General features: G+C 36.7%; 1 long non-coding RNA gene across 1 annotated transcript in view; it reads left to right on the forward strand.

The window, feature by feature from the left end:
* The window catches only part of LOC122496863, a 35933-nt gene extending 22091 nt beyond the window's left edge, over positions 1-13842 (forward strand). Inside the window, exon 3 of the long non-coding RNA XR_006300971.1 lies at positions 13399-13842. This is a non-coding gene — a long non-coding RNA (uncharacterized LOC122496863). The remainder of the gene's footprint in view (positions 1-13398) is intronic.
* Positions 13843-17561: the final 3719 nt, after the last annotated feature.

Below are 17561 nucleotides of genomic sequence, written 5' to 3' on the forward strand. Positions count from 1 at the left end.
AGAGTCAATCAAACAATATTTAACAAGTGTCTACTATCATGAGAATTATGGCAATTAAAAGCGCATAAAAACGGTTCCTACTTTCAAGGAGGTTACGATCTAGATAAACATATACTCATCAAAGATACGAGAGTGTATGACAAGTGCTAAACGAACAGAAGTGACAGCAAAAGTACTATCTGAATTGAGATGACCTGGATACCTTCTTGCAGTGGTCATCAGATCAGAAAAGGTGAGACTTGAGCAATGCCATGAAGAATGGGTAAGAGTAAGTGGGCAGAGACAAAGGGCTGCTGTATGAGGAAATGGGCAGAGATCAGGGTGGTTTGGAGGTCGCACTGGAAGGTATTGAGTCCCCTCAAACAAATTCTTCATTAGCCAACTTTTCTTTGCAAATATTGGAAACCTAATGCAAATTGGCTTAAAAAATAAAGGACATTTATTTATTGGCTTATGTAGCTAAAGAGAACTAGAGGTAAAGGGGGCTGTAGGGTGCATTAATTAGGGCTGTAGCTCCATTTCTCCACTGTTCTCATAGCCTTCTCTTTATTATCAACTTGGTGTTCTGGTTGGTTGCAAGATGATTCCTCAAGTGTATAAGTTAACTATTGCTGCATAACGATCACTTCAAAATTTATGAATTAAGCAGTCAACGTTTCTTATCTCACAATTTCTGTGCAACAGGTATCTAGGCATGGCTTAGCTGAGTGGCTCTATCTCAGAGTCTCTCACAAGGCAGGAGTTAAGATGTCAGCCAGGCTGTGGTCGGTCATCTGAGGCTTCACTGGGGCTGGAGAATCTACTTGCAAATTCACTCATTTGGCTGTTGGCTGGAGGCTTCAGTTCCTTATTAGATGGGCCTGTGTATGGGCTTCTCATGTTATAGCAGTTGGCTTTCCAGAGAGCAAGTGATGAGACAGAGAAAGGGGTAAGGAGAGGGAAAAGGAGGAGAGAGAACCCTGTATGTTATAATGTAATCTCTGAAATGACATACCATCATTTCTTCCCCACTCTATTGGTCATACGGACCAATTCAGGGACACTGTGAAAGGGGTATTATTCAAAAATGTGAATATCAGGAGGCTAGAATCATTGGGGGCCACCTTAAAGTCTGATTACTACATCTGGCTTATATGATTCCTCGTTCATATCCAGGAGAAGAGACTTGCCTCTTTTAGCCACTGAACAAAACTTCTCAGATTTGCTCTGATTGTACCATCCTTAAGCAATTACAGTGGCCAGGTGAATAACAGCTACTGAGTGACTTAGGTTTGGGTTATGAGCCAATGTTAGTTTCAAGGAATACAGGATGACAATGATTGGCTTAGACAGATTAAGGTCCACCTGTAGTGGGAGATGTGTTTTGCTGCCAAACAGCATGGTTGCTCCACGAAAGGAGTGGGTGATATGTTTGGGAGGCATCCACAGCATCCTCTACAGTCTGCCTCTGGCTACTCTCAGCATCCATACATATCTTCCTCCCTACCCATACACTGTTAACATGCATTTACAGCCTCTGTCTAAAGGGAGACAATCCAAAGTTCAATTCAAGCTCCAAGTCCAGCTTCTCTGGGGGTTGTCTATCTCTATCAGGTATGGATACCATTCTTCACAGTTATTATCTAAGGGGTCCACTTGTAACACAACCAATATGGAATTGTGGAGAAAGAACAGGATAACTTCAATAAAACTTTCATTGGAAAAAGAGAGGCTAGAATACAATACATAGCTTTCCCTGGTCCACAGCACACATCATAATCCACTGGATAGGAATTTTAAGCTCCTTGCCCTGGTTAGAAGAGAGAGTCTGTGTAGGGAGGATAGGAAGTGAGGTCCCAGGAACTAATTGCTGCCAGATTGTTGAGAGCCTTTTAGAACTTTAGCCTGTAGGCAATGTAGAAAGAAAGAGGATCATTGAGCATTTTTGAGTAGGGTAGTGAAATGGTCAAAATTGCTTTGGTAAAATTAATTTGGAGGCATTATGCAGTATAAATTCACAAACTCCTTAAAATAATGCCCTGGGGACAAGTTTCCTCACATAAACTGAAGGTGATGCTTGCAAAAGAAATGTTAACAGATTCCACAGTAAAAATCCATGTATAACCCAGGTTTGTCTCTTTCCAAATAGAAACTGTAAGTTGTTTCTAGGCACCTACATGAAACAAACAGGGTGGTTCACGTTGTGTCACTTCCCTGGCATTGATTCCAAATTAGAATGAATGAGCTTTTAAGACTGTTTTATGATAGAAAGGTAGAATTGGTAGGTAGAGAGTGATTGGGACTAAGTTTAACTTGAAAAAGTAAGAAAAAAATTAGTAGGGAAAGCTTTTTAGATAAAAATAACCCTTTATTTGTGCATGGTGAAGTAAATAAAAAAATTACTATTTTGTTTTTTAAAGATTTTATTTTTGAATAATCTCTATACCTAATGTGGGGCTTGAACTCATAACCCCAAGATGAAGAGCTACATGCCCCACCAACTGAGCCAGCCAGGAACCCCTAAAAATTACTGTTTACATTATTTTACTACTGTAAGCCCAATGCAGTTAGCTGGTTAAAAGTTTGTGTAGACTGTGAAGCATTTGTATTTTAAAGAATCAAGCTGGGGGTAAGTGAGGCTGTGAGCACGCAGTGTCACCTGCCATTGTGAGGGGTCTTTACTAATTCAGGACATTAAGGAATATCCTCTTCATAGTGATAAAGCCTGTGAGATTTCTCTTCAGATGGTCTGGAAGGAATCCAAGAAGGGAAGTGGTGGAAAAATGGATTATTCCTATTCGAAACTTCAGATTATTAGGATTGAATTTGTATTTTGACTTATTCCTAAGAAACAGATGATAGAACCTCCCTCCCAACCCCAACACACACACACAACACAATAAAGTTGTTATTTCTCTAGTCTACAGCCTTGAGTGAGTATGAGTGAGTGAAATGTATAAAAGAAAACATTTTTTGAGGTAGGAATAGATTCATCATTGAGTTTCCCTGCCAAATTCAGAATTAGATAGTGGAAAAATACTATTTATTTTGAGTTTGTGAATCTGCCAGCGAACTGTTGGGAAAAATAAAGACAAGCCAGATGAGGACTTGGGTTATGGAATGAACCATAGATGACATATGACTGAACTTTTTGAAAGGAGAATATAGTTTTTCCTACTTTTATTTCCCAATTTTAGTTTAGAGTCCTTAATAACTTTGATTTGCTATTGTACTGAACTATAGCAGCAAAATGGAAAACACAGCATACTGCAGTGTTGAAATCGACCTTAAGGGTTGGGAAATTGAAAAATATCAAGTTTCCATAGTAACACTAATTTAGTCAGATCACACATGTTGTTTCTGAGCCATTAGTTTACTCTTATGATGTTAAAAGAACATAATATTTACTCTGTAATGTGGTTAAGTTAATGTTACAATGCAAAGCAATTTCATATTTTATGCATGTACATTTTATTATGGTAGGCTTGACATTTGATTGCTTGTAATATTTTAGAAAATGTGAAAATGTTCTAAAAGCTTTTTTTAAAAAGTATCTTAAGATAATTAAACAGGAAATCATGAACATATCATACTTAGAAAAATAAGGTAAAGATTAACTGAATTTTGTAAGTTTGCATCAGCATTTTTTTATGTTTGTTTATTTTTGAGAGAGTGAAAGAGGACACAGAGCATGAGTGGGGGAGGGGCAGAGAGAGAGGGAGACACAGAATCCAAAGCAGGGTCCAGGCTCTGAGCTGTCAGCACAGAGCCTGACACAGGGCTTGAACTCTTGAACTGTGAAATCATGACCTGAGCCGAAGTTGCATGCTTAACCGACTGAGCCACCCAGGTGCCCCTTGCACCAGCATTTATTGCTGAATTTCTGAGAATTTATTTGGTCTTCCAACTGGGTAGCTTTTACATGATCTGATTATAATTCTCACAGTTACCACATTCTTTATGATATATCCTTCACATCTACTAGGAATTTGTCCCAATTCCTTTTAGAATTCCCAAATTCATGAATACTACTATAGGCTGTTTGTGGGGGCCTATTATTCCACAAAGAAGCCTTTTCCTCCACGACTTTATGACTTACTACAAAGATAATGATCTAGAGAAGGGCAAAGCTGCCTTCTCAGTGGGCCCTCCTCCAGTGCACACACCAAGCATATCTTTATGACTGGTCCTCATATATTGGTCTTCTCTTGTGTGTGGTTCAAATCTGCTTCTCAATAAAATGACAAAATGCTACATATCGTGTGTTCAAGGCCACTCATGATTGAGGATATTTATGCCTGTGTTTATAAGCAAAATTAGTCTGTAATTTTATCTTCTGCTGCCATTCATGAATATTAGGGTATAAGCTACCCAAATTTCCATTCAGTTTACTAAAATTAAAAAAGAAAACAAGTAAATTCAATGAAAAAAAAAATAACAGTCATGCTTTTTGAGAGAGAATTCATTTGGTTGACTGGACTGTTCACTTCTTGCCTAACTGAGTCTAAGTAATGCTGAGAAATTTAATTCAATACAAGAAATAGCTACTGAATGCCTATTATGTTAGGCATTGTGCTAGGTACTGGGGATATATTGATAAATATGTATGGTAGTAGCAGTAATAAGTTGCATAGTGGGTAATAGTGCTTGGCACTTGGTAATCACTAGATACACTTTAGCTATTATTACTATTATTATTATTATTATTATTATTATTATTATTTTGAAAAGGAGAGAGAGAGAGAGAGAGAGAGAGAGAGAGAGAGAAGGAGGAGCTGTAGTAGTATTCATGGGAACAGGAATAGAGAGAGAGGGAAAGAGAATCTTAGCTCAATCCTGCAACCGTGAGATCATGACCTGAACTGAAATCAAGAGTTGGACGCTTCATCAGTTGAGCCACCCAGGAGCCCCTATTATTACTATTATTATCACTATTTGTATTCCATGTGCCAGTACTTACTTACTTCATTTGATTCTTATAGCAACCCTGTTGAAGTTGTAGTGAATTGAAGTGGTATTACCTTCACTTTTATAGCTCAGAAACTGGGGCTTTTAAAGGCTAAGTAACTTGCCTGAGATCACCAATATGATAACTGGTAGAAGCAGAATTCACACCCAGAATACACTTGACTGCCAAGCCAGTGTTCACATACATTACTCTATCTAGCCTGTCCCTGGCTTAAAGAAGCTCTCACCTAGTTTTTCCAGGAACCTCTGTCCAATAACTAACTTATTCTGAAAGTTTCCAGAGGAGGTCTTCTGGGGCTGTATTCCAGTAACTTATTCCCCTAAAGTTAGTTAGAAAAAAAAGTCTAACACAAATTTCATGTATTACACTTGAAATCTATTCCTTCCTTAGTCTAGAGAAGAAAATATATCTACCCATGTTGCTACCCAAAGTCAATACGTTCTAGTATTTTCTCTGATGTATACTTAGAAAATTCGTTGTTCAGTGAGGGGGAGGGCACAAGTTATATTATGAAAACTTTGTCTTTCTGGATTTCTCTTTAATGTTAAAAAGCTCTGTTAAGGAACTGAATCTTTTGTTGTCTATTTGGATACTCTTTCTGCCCTTGACTTTGATCGTGTTTCAACATTATTTTCCAGAGTCTTCTGACTGCCTGCTCATGGGATACGTTCTCACCTTGTAGTTTTTTTTTTTAATTTTTTTTTTCAACGTTTTTATTTTATTTTTGGGACACAGAGAGACAGAGCATGAACGGGGGAGGGGCAGAGAGAGAGGGAGACACAGAATCGGAAACAGGCTCCAGGCTCCGAGCCATCAGCCCAGAGCCTGACGCGGGGCTCGAACTCACGGACCGCGAGATCGTGACCTGGCTGAAGTCGGACGCTTAACCGACTGCGCCACCCAGGCGCCCCTCACCTTGTAGTTTTTAAATGCTGTGTTTTCATACCAGATGATGGGCATAAGAGGTCATGAGAGGATGGGAAGAGAGTCAGTAAATAAAGTGAAAGCAAAGGTATGAACATTTAGGGCCAAGTTTCGTGCATAACTTCTCTTGTGTGAAATAGCTTTTTTGTAGTAAAAAAAAGCTATCATTTTGGGGGAACCATGACAGAGTTTTGGATGCTGAGGCACCAGGGGAAGGAGTTTAAGTAGACTGAAACATAGAAAAGATACAGAATGAAGGTAGGGTAATTATTGTACTTCTACTAAGAGGCATCCTAGGACTTGACTATAGTCTTATATGCCCTTCAGGGTAAATGACATTGTAGAAAATCAACCTGTTTCTTCCAAAAGGAGAAATTGTTCAACATTTCCTCTTTTTTCTTGTCCAATGGCTCTTATAAGTAATGTTTTCAAACTCTAGATTAAGGGATTGTGCTCATATTTCCCCTAAAAATAAAGCCTTATGAGCACTATATACTTATAATTGAAGTTCTTTGTGAAAGATGGGTGAATACCTAAAAATCAGGCAACTTTCTGAAAGGAAAGTAGTCTTTATTTTAAAGGAAGAAAATTCCAGTGCATACCAAGTATGACACAAGGCTAATACCCACCCAGTGGCCAGATATATTTTCCTTAGGGATTTTGTTGTGTTTATTCCTCTAGCATTTTTTCATTCCTGACTTTTGGGGTGGCCCTTCTGTGAAGAGTTTCCTCATCCCAGCTGTTATGATGTTTAATATAGAGTTGCCAACTTCTGATCTGGCGGTTCCAAGACACAGGGTGAGGAAAACAAAGCTTTCCAGCATTTTGAATCCTATCCCCCACCCGCACTGGAATTAGTGCTTTCATCTCTGGTCAATCCTGAATTGTTTTCAACCCTAGCTTCGTCTCTGCTCTCCCCCGGAATAGCAGAACAATTACTAATCATAAAGATCCATGTTCATGTCCGGAGTTCAAATTACTTATGCCTCACACAAACCTCAATTCATTTCTCTTTCCTCTTCTATCTCTCCCCTCTCCTCTCCTCCACCCAAGTAAATTAGCTGATTTTCTTTTGGGGAAATATTTACTTTAAAGAGCTGTTTTTTTGTTTTTCCAAGATAAAAATTAGATTCTGGTTTTTAAATGAAGTAGGGTGTAATTTTTTCTTAGGAAAAACAGGATAATCATCTGGTTTTGATCCTAATGTTAGTCCATGGGATGGCTTGACATTTCCAATATGGAAAGTCATGGTATTTCGTTTTTGAAATATATAAGGGTGGCTATTCCCTGCTTCTCCTTCCTGCTCTCTAGCCTTAATTGTTTAATGTTAAGGTAGAATGGTCCTGACTGGTCTTGTGTTTTATGCCTGGCCTGCAGATAAGGAGTTTGGGATAAGCAGAACTCAAACTCAAAGGTAGAAAACAAAGCACAGATATATGAAGAAACAGCCCATTTTACCAAATGTGGAAACACATAAATCTTAACAGTACTGTACCTTGTTGCTTTCTTCTGATACATTCAACATGCTATTTTACTGTGAATACTTCTGGCAACAGAAGGTATTTAGGAGATCAAATGGTGAAATAGGAAAATGTTGTTCTTTGGTTTTCCTACTGCCCCCAAGTGTCTGGTACAACATGGCTGTTCCCATATGGCTGTGTTTAAGGACCTCACCCTCAGAGCCCTCACAAACTTGCTTTTAGACAATATCTCATGCTCTGGATCTTTTCTTCATTGTTACCATCCAGAGGAAGGATGGGATTCATTGACCTGAAATAATTGTGTCTACTTCCCTTATACACACCTGTTCCTAGACACGTACAGGAAGATAGACGGTTGGGAAAATATTAGCATCAATATAACATTTTACACTTTTACAATAGGAATGTTTTAGAATTAATTCCTTATCCCCAAATAAACTCTACTTATATAACAAATTAGTGGAAATTTCAGAAGATGTCAGGATAACTGGATAGGTATCTGGGAGTGGGCAGACCTTCTAGTGTTTTACAGGATTTTATGCATAAGGTCAAAGCTGCCTTGGAATCTTCACTTGTTTTCTATTGAGAAAAGTCCCTATTACTTCCATAAAAGGGTCTTAATGCAAGCTTCAAAGAAAAATGCAGATTTGTAATGAAGGAAGAATGGGTCCTTATTCTAAAGATATTTGGCCAGGGGTGCCTGGGTGGCTCAGTAGGTTAAGTGTCTGATTTTGGCTCAGGTCATAATCTCACAGTTCATGGGTTTGAGCCCTGTGTCAGGCTGTGTGCTGAGAGCTCAGAGCCTGGAGTTTGCTTCGGACTCTATCTCCCTCTCTCTCTGCCCTTCCCCTGCTCATTCTCTCTCTCTCTGTCTCTCTCTCAATCTCTCTAAAATAAATAAGCATTAAAAAAAAGATGTTTGGCCAAAAAATACAAAGATTAAATGGTGTCCCCAATATTTCATAGCAGTCTAGATGAGGACAACCCGGATTCCTATACTGTTTTCACTGTATTATTCTAGGACTTTTGTATGCTTGACAACTCTTGTTCACATTTCTTCTCTTTTTCCTTTTCTGCCTCATCAGTATTATTTATACTTTGTTTCCATATATGGAAAAATATTCCTTCCAAACAGTTAAAATTCCTATAAAAGTGCTTTTTTGTTTTTTAAAGAATGAAGGTAGGTGCGAATCTACTTTTGTAGGATGGAGAATATTTAGGAGATCCAAGTCATATTTATATTATTATTGATATTGACATTATACTTGACTCATCCCTCAAAAATCACATATGGTGGAAACCTTTTATAATTGCTTGTGTTGAGTGGATTTGAGTATCTCATTTACTGATGAGGCATGATTTCTTTGGAATTCTTTTGTTTATGAAAATATGCTTTGTATATCATCTACCTGAATTTGTATAATAATTAACTTTTGCAGAACTTAAGAAAATAATTCCTTCCTGTTTAAGCGCTAAAATGTGCTTTTTATTTATTTAAAAAAAAATTTTTTTTTTCAACGTTTATTTATTTTTGGGACAGAGAGAGACAGAGCATGAACGGGGGAGGGGCAGAGAGAGAGGGAGACACAGAATCGGAAACAGGCTCCAGGCTCTGAGCCATCAGCCCAGAGCCCGACGCGGGGCTCGAACTAACCGACTGCGAGATCGTGACCTGGCTGAAGTCGGACGCTTAACCGACTGCGCCACCCAGGCGCCCCTAAAATGTGCTTTTTAAATTTTATACCACTATAAAGCATAATTTTGTTTAGTATTAAGGAGCTGCATTGGTCAAAATATTAAACTATTTTTGGTTTGTTTACTCATTTTCAGTTGTCAAAATAAGCATAATTGGAAACAGCTGCCTTGAGATTGTTTTTGACAACTCTTCACATTCAGATCTAACATGGATAACTTTAAGGAAATGAGCCTTATCTAATTATGATTTTTCCTAGAGTATATAGTCAGATTGCTATTCTGCAAATTAGAAGATAATTAAAAACAGAAACTGATCATTTAAAAAGTAGTACCACAATTTTATAGAAAGACATTTTCCATGGCTTTCTCATTTTTACATAAATTGATTAGCTTCATTTGGCTATTTTATACACATCAACATTTTACTAATCTTTGGGATGATTAAAATGTAAGATTAATAAGATTAATGAAGTGTTTCCCTACCCTTTTATTCTTGTCCTCAAGCTGTACTTAAACTTTTTGTAATTTCCAGGACAGCTTAATAATATGATTTGATATTAATTAGTAAGAGATTTAGAAATTTTCAATATTTTAATACATTTTGTGATTAAATAAGTACATTTATTTTAATAGTTCCTCGGGTTAATTTATCTCACTCTAAGTGAGCTCTTGATTAAATTTAGAAATTAGGAAGCTATTGGAAAATTTTTTTAAATACCAGTTTTATACAAAATCCTATACTATTGGATAACTTTTTATTCTAAATTTATCCCTATAGTACTTACAATTTATTTTTGGAATTTAAAAAAGAAATATCGTGTGCTTAGATATTCTCTGGTCTCTCCTAGACCAGAGAGTTTGGCAAAGATCAGAATAAGGATAATCAAAGACACCTACCATGCATCTGAAAGTATGGGAACTGATAATTTTACTGTTAATGCTAGGATTCCATTCCTATGTGCACATTAACATAACTCAAAAAAGAAGGAATTGGGCTCAAAAAAACTTTGATTTTACATGGCAATATGGTAAGGCATAAAGAACACTGGACTATGGGTTGATGGTCCTGTGTTCCAAACTTTGCTTTTCTTTAAGCCATTTCTCTAGGCCTCATTCCCACCCCCCCACTCCCGGATGTAATGATGATGGTGGATTAGATGAGTTTCCTGTTTTCACCCTCTTTGATATTTTGGAATATTTGGAATGCAGGCTACAACTGACTCCCTCTCATGTTTCCTACACTGTCCAGCTCAAACATTTTGCATTTTCCTCAAGGTCTAGACTTTATCACACTCATTGACTGCAGATGACTGTAATTCTGAGAACAACAAAAATAGCACGTCATGAACCACAGTAAAAACAGAACCAAGGCAACAACACTCTGTTTAACACAAGCCCCTAAGTAATGAAGACGTTCTGAGTCTTTACTGAGAAGTCCCTCATGAAAAAAATAATTCATCTCCAACTTCTGCCATCTATATGTAGTAGGTGGTGATCCTTGCCCATATGGTAACCATATGAGGAAATGACTGCTTTTGCCCGCCATCAACAGAATTCCTGTTACCTTGGTAACCTTGCATTTTTTTCCCTTCAATACCTGCTGTATTCTTTGTTTGGGGAATCAATTCTATTAATGATTGGACTCCATTATAAGACTCCATTATAACATTAAAAGTAAAAATACTTTCTTTTTTTAAAAAGATCTACTCTTTTAGCAACTTTCAATTATGCAATATAGTATTATTAACCATAGTCACGATGCTGTACATTACATTTCTCATTACTGATTTATTTTATAACTGGAAGTTTGTACCTTTTGACTTCCTTCACTAATTTCTCTGACTGCCATTTCCCCTTTCCCACCTCTTCCTTGCCTCTGGTAACAAGCAATCTGTTTTCTGTATCCATGAGCTGGGTTGCTTTTTTCTTTTTCTTTTTTTTTTTTTTTAAGATTCTACATATAAGTGAGAACATCTGTATTTGTCTTTCTATGACTTAATAGGTGACTTATTTCGCTTAGAGTAATGCCCTTAAGGTCTATCCATGTTGTCACAAATGGCAAGATTTTATTTTTTATGGCTGAATAATATGTCATTCTCTCTCTCTCTATATTTATCCTTCTATCTATCTAGATCTATCTACATATCTATATCATATTTTCTTTTAATGTTTTTATTTTTTTAGAGAAACTATGAGCAAGGGAGGGGCAGAGAGAAAGGGGGACAGAGGATCCAAAGTGGGCTCTGCACTGAGAGCAGTGAACCCAATGTGGGGCTTGGACTCATGAACTGTGAGGCTCAACTGACTAAACCACCCAGGTGCCCCTCTGTATTTTCTTTATCCATTCATCTGTTAATAAATACTTATGTTGTTCCCATGTCTTGGCTTTTGAAAATAATGCTGCAATGAACATGAAGGTGCGTGTATCTTTTTGAGTTAGTTTTTCCATTTTCTTTGGATAAATACCCAGAAGTAGAATTGCTGGACCACATAGTTCCATTTTTAATTTTTTGAGGAATCTCTACACTGTTTTCCATAGTGGCTGCACCAATTTACATTTCCATCAACAGTGCACAGAGTTTTCTTTTATTAATGTTTTGGTCTCTGAGTTTTTAATATTGTACACTTTGCTATCGAAGATCCTTCTGCCTCAAACAGGGTGTGTTCTTCCTCCTTTCAAAGACTAGCTCCTGCACTTGTGTTCTTCTGTCTCTCAGAACATTGTTCCCTCTACTCTGAACACCATCTTGCACCTTTAATATTTCCTCATTGTAGTCTATTTGTCTGAAATCATGGTACTCTTCTTTATCTGGAAAAAGGCCCTTTTCTTTTGATTTACTACTCATGTTATTTCCCTTTTACTACCAAAAGTCTTGAAAGGACCGTATTCACTTTCTCTGCATTAGGGTGATCCAGAAAGTCCAAAACTGTTTGTAGCCTGACTTCTGCCTTCAACAATCTGCTGAAGCCACTCTGTTTAAGGTGACTAAAAATTTTTCCATCACTGAGCACAATCACTTTCTCTCAGTCCTCCAAACCACTGCTGGAAAAATACTGAAAATCTTTCCTCCTTTGGTTTCTTTACATTATGTTTTCTGTTTTCCCCACCTTTCTGCCAGCAATTATTTGTCTCATCTTTCTTCTATAACTTCAGTGTTTCCTCAAAGATTTGATCAATTTGATCTTAGCATCTTTTTCTTCATTAAAAATGTTTTAATTAATTAATCTATCTATTTATTTTCGAGAGAGAGAGAGAACGTGAGGGAGGGGCAGAGGGAGAGGGAGAGAGAGAATCTTAAGTAGGCTCCACACTCAGCGTGGAGCCTGACACAAGGTACTCTCCCACAACCCTGGATCATGACCTGAGCACAGTTTAGCAACTGGATATTGGATATTCAAATCTTTTCCCTATTTTTATTCCTGTGTACTTTTTCCTTGTTATTTATAGCAGTTACTTATATTCTGGATAATAATTCCTTATTAGTTATATGCATTCCAAATATCTTTTCCTATTCTGAGAGTTCTTTATACTCTATATTGTTGTTTATAAGCAGTTCTTAATTTTAATTCATCAGTCATTTTTTCTAATATGAGTACTTTTTGTGCTTGTTTAGAAAATCCTTCCTGGAGTGCCTGGGTGACTCAGTCAGTTGAGCATTATACTCTTGATTTTAGCTCAGGTCATGATCCCAGGTTGTGGGATTGAGTCCCATGTTGGGCTCCACACTGAGCATGGAGCCTGCTTTGGAATCTCTCTCCCTTTTTCTCTCTCTCCCCTGCTTGCACTCTCTGTCTCTCAAAAAAAAAAAAAAAAATCCTTCCCTTGTCCAAAGTCAAGAAGAAATAATCCTGTATTTTCTAAAATTTGCTGGATTTCAGTTTTGTGCATGATATAAGAGTCCAGTTTCATTTTTTTCATTGTCCCAGTATCATCTTTTGGAAAGTTCATTCCATCCTCACTGCTCTGCAGTGCCATCTCTGTCACAAGCCAGGTGTCACACAAACCTATTTCTATGGTGTTTCTCAGATCTCCTGCTCTATTTTTCATCTACTTTTCTGTCCCTGTGCCAATACCATAATGTTCTGATTACTATAGCTTTGTAATATGTCTTATTGTCCAGTAGAACAAATTTTCTTCTGGATGTTTTCTCTTCAAAAGTACTGTTATGAGCTGAATTGTGTCCTTCCCCCAAAAGATATACTGACATCTCTAAAACTTCAGAATATGACTTTTTTTTTGGAAATAGGGTGATTACAGTAGTAATTCATTAAGATGTGGTCATATTGGAGTAGGGTGAGCCCTCATTCTTTTTTTTTTTTAATATTTATTCATCTTTTTTTTTTTTTGAGAGGGAGAGAAACAAAGTGTTTGCACTCATGCTCATGCAAGGGAGTGGTGAGAGCAGAGAGAGAGAGGGAGAGAGAATGATGTGGGGCTCAGTCTCATGAACTGTGAGATCATGACCTCAACTGAAATCAAGAGTCTGTTGCTCAACCTACTGAGCTACCTAAGCGCCCCAGGTGAGCCCTTATTCTAATATAATGGGTATTCTTATAATATGCTGGCCATATAAAGACAGAGGCACAGGGAGAAGGCTATGTGACCATGAAGGCAGAGATTGGAGTTATGCAGCTGCAAACCAAGAAAAGCTGAAGATTTTCAGGAAACCGCTGGAAGATAGGAAGACACAAGGAAGGATTCTCTGTACAGGTTTCAAAGGAATCCTGTAACACCCGGATTTTAGAATTTTCGCCACCTGAAATATGAGACAATAAATTTGTTATTTTAAGTCACCCAGTGTGTGGTACTTTGTTACATAGAGCATCTCCAGGAAACTAATACAAGTGCCTTGATTGCTTTGGCCTTTTGCATCAATATAAATTTTAGAAGTAGTTTGTCAAGTACCATAAAAGCTTGTGATTTTGATAAGATTGCATGAATCTACAAATAAATTTGGGGAAGAAGTTACATAGTTTTACTATTGAGTGTTCCAATAGTTGAATATAGTATTCTTTTCCATTACTTAAGTTGTATTAAGTGTTCTGAACAAAGTTTTATGATGTTTTTTGGGAATGTTTATTTATTTTTTAGAGAGAGAGCACACAAGCAAGGGAGGGGCAGAGAGAGAAGGGACAGAGGATCCAAAGCAGGCTTTGCGCTGACAGCAGAGAGCCTGATATGGGACTTGAACTCACAAACTACAAGATCATGATCTGAGCAGAAGGCAGATGCTTAACCGACTGAGCCACCCAGGCACCCCTCTAAGATTTTCTTTATAAAGGTCTTAGAAATCTTTCATTAGATTTATTCCTAAGTAATTGGTAATGTTTAATTCTATTGTAAATGATGTCTTTTATAAACTTAGGTTTTCCATTTGTTGCTGGTATAGAGAAGAAATAGAGTTTTTGGACATTGAATTAATATTCAGTGACTTTACTAAACCTTCTTGGTCTAAATTATAACAGTTTATTTGGGTTTTGTATAAAATCATTATCATCTGTAAATAATGATAGTTTTTTTTTCTCTACTTTAGTTTCTTATTTTTAATTTTTTAAATTTCTTCCTGAATGGGTCCTCCCCTACAATGTTGATTAGAAACAGTGATAGCCGGGTACTTAGGTGGCTTAGTTGGTTAAGTGTCTGACTCTTGATTTTGGCTTAGGTCATGATCTTATGGTTGTGAGATTGAGGCCTGGAGTCAGGCTCTGCACTGGGTGTGGAGCTGAAGGCTGCTTAGGATTCTCTGTCTTCCTCTGCTCCTCGCCCTCTCTTTCTCTCTCTCACAAAACAAAACAAAAACAAAAACAAAAAAACAACAAAAAGAAACAGTGATAGCAGTCTTCCTTGTCCTGTTCCTGATTTCCAAAGGAAAAATTTTAGCATTTAAATTAAGTGTGATATTTGCTGTATGTTTTGTAGATATCCTTTATCAGATTAAAAATATTTCCTCCTGTTCCTTGTTTGCTAAGAGTTTTATTTGGTTAAATCATAAGTGAGTGTTAAATTTTATTAAGTGCTTTGATCTGCATCTATTGAGATGATCATATTATTTTTCTCTAATTTGTTAATGTGGTGAATTACATTACTTAATTTTTTAATATTAAACCAGCCATGAATTTCTAGGATAAATACACCTTAACCATGATCTATTATTATTTTTTACATGTTGCTAGATTAGATTTATGGATATTCTATTAGAATTTTTGCATCTCTCTGGTCATAAGTGAGTTTGGTCTGTAATGTATTTTTCTTTTCTTTTTTTCTCACAGTTAAAAATTTTTAAATAATAAACTTTGGTTTTCAGAGTAATTGAACAGAAAGTAGAGTTTCCATTCACCCTTGCCACCATCCACAATTTTACCTATTATTAAAATCTTGCATCAGCATGCAGTTATTACAATTATTAAACCAGTACTGACACATCTTTTTTTTTTTGTAATAATCTTTCTTATATTGTCATTGTCAGGTTTTGGTATCAAAATTATGCTAGCCACATTAAATGAATTGGACAATATTTCTTATTTTTCTATTCTTTGGAAGAGTTTATGTAAAATGGGAATTATTTATTCTTTGTATGTTTGGGAGAACTTAAGAGTAAAGTCATCTAGTCCTGGAATTTTCTTTGTGGGCAGGCTTTTTTAAAAAAATTACTGACTTAATTTCTTTAACAGTTATAGGACTTTAGAGTTTTCTATTGCTTTTGATGCCAGTTTGATATGTTTTTCTATGATTTTTTTCTACTTCATTTAAATTTTCAAAACTTACTGGCAAAAGATGTCAATAATATGCTCTTATTATTTGTTTACATATGCAGAGTCAGTAGTGCTGTTCTCTTTTTTACTTCTGATATTTGTTATTTGTTCTTTCTTCCTTTTCCTGATTAATTTCATAATAATTTTATCAATTTTTAAATGTTTATTTTATGTTTTGAGAGAGAGAGAGAGAGAGAGAGAGAGAGAGAGAGAGAGAGAGCGCACAATCAGTGGAGGGGCAGAGAGAGAGGGAGACACAGAATCCAAAGCAGGATTCAGGCTCTGAGCTGCCAGCACAGAGCCCAACATGGGGCTCGAACCCACAAACCGTGAGATCATGACCTGAGCTGAAGTCAGAAACTTGACCTGAGCTGGAGTCGGACACTTAACCAACTGAGCCACCCAGGTGCCCTAAATTTTATCAATTTTGTTAGTCTTTTAAAAAAGAAACTTTTAGTTTTGTTGGTTTTTCTTCATTAGCTGCCCTCTATCTTTATTATTTCTTTCCTTCTGCTTTCTTTAATTTTATTTTTCTTCTCTTTGTCTAATCTCTTGAGATAAATACCTAGCTTATCAATTTCCATTCATTCTTTCCCTTTTTTAAAAAATTTAGATTCAAGTTGTTTAACATATAGTGTAGTATTTGTTTCAGGGGTAGAATTTAGTGATTCATCACTTACATAAAACAGCTAATGCTCATTCCAGCAAGTGCCCTTCTTAATACCCATCACCCATCTATCCCATCTCCCACCCATCTTCCCCCCATCAACCCTCAGTTTCTCTATATTTAGGAGTCTTATGGCTTGCCTCCATCCATGTTTTTATCTTATTTTATTTTTTCTTCCCATCCCTTATGTTTATCTGTTTTGTTTCTTAAATTCCACATATGAGTGAAACCATATGATATTTGTCTTTCTCTGACTGACTTATTTCACTTAGCATAATACATTCTAGTTCCATCCACATTGTTGCAAGTAGCAAGATTTCATTCTTTTTGATTGCCAAGTAATATTCCATTGTGTATATATTATATACTGTATCTTCTTTATCCATTCATCAGTTAATGGACATTTGGGCTCTTTTCATAATTTGGCTATTGGTGATAGCATTGCTATAAACATTGGGGCACATGTGCCCCTTCAAATCTGCATTTTTGTATCCTTTGGATAAATACCTAGTAGTGCAGTTGCTGGTTCATAGGATAGTGCTATTTTTAACTTTCTGGGGAACATCCATACTGTTTTCCAGAGTGGATGCACTAGTTTGCATTTCTACCAACAGGCAAAAGGGTTTCCCTTTCTCCACATCCTCGCCAACATCTGTTATTTCCTGAGTTGTTAATTTTAGTCATTTTGACAGGTGTGAGGTGGTATCTCATTGTAGTTTTGATTTGTTTTTTGGGTGTTGAGTTTCATAAGTTCTTCATAGATTTTGGAAACTAACCTCCAAAGTGATATACACATTCAATGAGTGATGTTGAGTATCTTTTCATGTGTCTGTTGGCCATCTGCATATCTTCTTTGGAGAAGTGTCTATTCATGTCTTTTGCCCATTTATTCACTGGATTATTTGTTTTTTGGGTGTTGAGTTTCATCAGTTCTTCATAGAGTTTGGATACTAACCCTCCAAAGTGATACACAAATTCAATGCAATCCCTAGAAAAATAATGCCAGCATTCTACACAGAACTAGAACAAATAATTCTAAATTTAGTTTGGAACCAGAAGAGACCCTGAATAGCCAAAGTAATGTTGAAAAGAA

This window comes from Prionailurus bengalensis, chromosome A3, assembly GCF_016509475.1.
Source record: "Prionailurus bengalensis isolate Pbe53 chromosome A3, Fcat_Pben_1.1_paternal_pri, whole genome shotgun sequence".
Taxonomy (NCBI): domain Eukaryota; kingdom Metazoa; phylum Chordata; class Mammalia; order Carnivora; family Felidae; genus Prionailurus; species Prionailurus bengalensis.